Source organism: Penaeus japonicus, unplaced genomic scaffold (assembly GCF_977035675.1).
Source record: "Penaeus japonicus unplaced genomic scaffold, GWHDUDI00000001_assembly GWHDUDI00000028, whole genome shotgun sequence".
Classification (NCBI taxonomy): Eukaryota; Metazoa; Arthropoda; class Malacostraca; order Decapoda; family Penaeidae; genus Penaeus; species Penaeus japonicus.
The window spans coordinates 7,033,712-7,036,211 of record NW_028234430.1 but is presented as its reverse complement, the minus strand read 5'-3'; positions in this window follow the sequence as shown (position 1 = coordinate 7,036,211).

The window sequence follows — 2,500 nt, the reverse complement described above, 5'->3', positions numbered from 1 at the left end:
CCCTCCCTCTCCCTCTCTCGGTCTCCCTCTCTCCCTCTCACCCTCTCTTTCTCTCTCTCAATTTCCAATTTCCATCTCCTCCTCTTTCTCTACCTCTTTCTCCATCCCCACCTCCTCCCTTCCCCCCTCTATCCATCTCACAAAAAAAAAAAAAAAAAAAGCATCACATCTAGTTTACTTGATAAGTGACTTTATTTTTGACCTTCTTATTGTGATGATTGCATCGCATTTAATATCAGTATTGATATTCTTATGCCACATGTCTGTTGTTGCAATAAACGCTTTTGCTATACAATATTGTACTTATATCAGCTACTGTTGATAATGATAATGATAATAATATTGATAATAACAGTGACGGTAATTGTAGTAATAATGATTGTGATAATGACGTATATGATAATAATAATCATAATGATAACAACAACAATAATAATATTAATGAAAAGCAAATGAAAAGTGAAAACAACAACAACAACAAAACACATAAAAAATAAAAATGAAATGAAAAATCCCAAAGCTTGAAATACAAACAATCAAACAAATAAAAAAATCCCTACCTCCTTTAAAAAAAATGTCATAAGCCGCAAAGTTCATTACAAGCAAAATGAATCAGCCGCTTGTTACCTAACATGGACGCGACAACACCAGGCTTGTTAAGCACAAGATTTAAAAATTGCGTCGTTTTTTTAATGTTTTTTTTTCTCTCTTTTCTTTTCTTTCTTTCTTTCTTTTTAAATTTTTTTTTTTTATCACTTTGCTTTCTTGATCTTTTTTTCATCGTTTTATTTTATTTATTTTTTTTATTTATTTATTTTTTTTTAATATTATTTTTTTTACTTTGTTCCCCTGATTCGTTTATTTGTTTGGTTTCGTGACATTTTTGCTTTTCCGTTTTTTTTTTCTTTCTTTCCTTTTTATGTTTTGAAAAAGTCATTATTTGTCTATTTTTTGTTGCTATCGTTGTTGCTGGCTCTGCCGTTCTACCGCTCCAAATACTTCTACAATTATCACTGCTACAGAAAATACTTTTAAAATTTACTTTACTACTGTTATTGTTAGTATTTAAATACTGATATTGTTAATGTCACAATCACTCTATTATCAACCATTACTCGTAAAAGTATGTTATCAACATCATTCTTACCATTTCTCCATTAATAGTCTTACCTCTCCTGCTAGATCCTTTGCTATTAATGACATAGTATTGCATTCACTTCACTCTCTCTCTCTCTCTTTCACTTTCTCTCTCTCTCTTTCTCTCTCTCACTTTCTTTCTCTCTCTCTCTTCCTCTCTCTCACTTTCTTTAAATCTCTCTCTCTCTCTCTCTCTCTCTCTCTCTCTCTCTCTCTCTCTCTCTCTCTCTCTCTCTCTCTCTCTCTCTCTCTCTCTCTCTCTCTCTCTCTGTTCCTACTTATACATTTCTTTCCAGCTTGGAATATACTGAATCAGTGAACTGACTCACTTACTCATGTAGGTCAGCCCATTAGCCAGTCGATGACCTTGTATGCCATTCGTTAATCTATCTTTCCAAGCATTAACCATGCATTTATTCATGTATTTATTCATTTATCTCATTTTCACTTCAGTAAAATTAGTTTCTAAAACAGATAAATAGATTAATGAATGAAATAATGAATAATGATATGTGATTAGGGATTAATGATAATAATGATGATATTGATTGTAATAATGATGATAATAATGATAATAAATATGATGATGATAATGATGGTGATGATAATGAATGATGATGATTGGGATGAATGATAATGAAGATAATCATAATGAATGATGATAATATTTAATCATACTTACTGGTTTATTCGCTTATTCATCTAATTACCATTTCATTCAGTTATCCATTTATTGTTTTTCATTATTTTTATTCATTCACCCAGTAACTCATTTAATTTTTGTTAGTCAGCTTCCAACGCTTTTTTATATCCTTTTGCTCTCCCTCTCTCTTTCTCTCTTTCTATCCTTTACACTGCTGTTTCTCTTCATTTTTTTCTCTTACACTTTTCTCTTTCTCTCTCTCTCTCTCTCTCTCTTTCTCTCTCTCTCTCTCTCTCTCTCTCTCCCTCTCTCTTACTCTATTTTTCTTCCTCTTCCTTTCTCTATCTGTTCTCTTCCTCTCACTCTTTCTTTCAATATCGTCTCTCCCTCTACCTCTACCTATCTCATTCTTTCTTTTTTTTTCCTCTGTTTATTCCCTCTTTCATATTTCAATGAGGTCAGACTAGCTATTAGCCGCATAATTAGACTGACTAATTATTTTTTTTATCATTAGTGTATTTTGCTCGTTTATTTGCTTTATGTATTTGTTAACTTCGATTATCTCCAGAATTATCGCATATTTCAATATTTCTTGTTGTTGATCTTATTGATATGATTATGGAAAAATAATTACAATACACATAGTCCTTATCATTCTCTTATCACTCAAGGTCGTACTCTAATCCGAATAGACTATGATGTGTCATTATTATCATTATT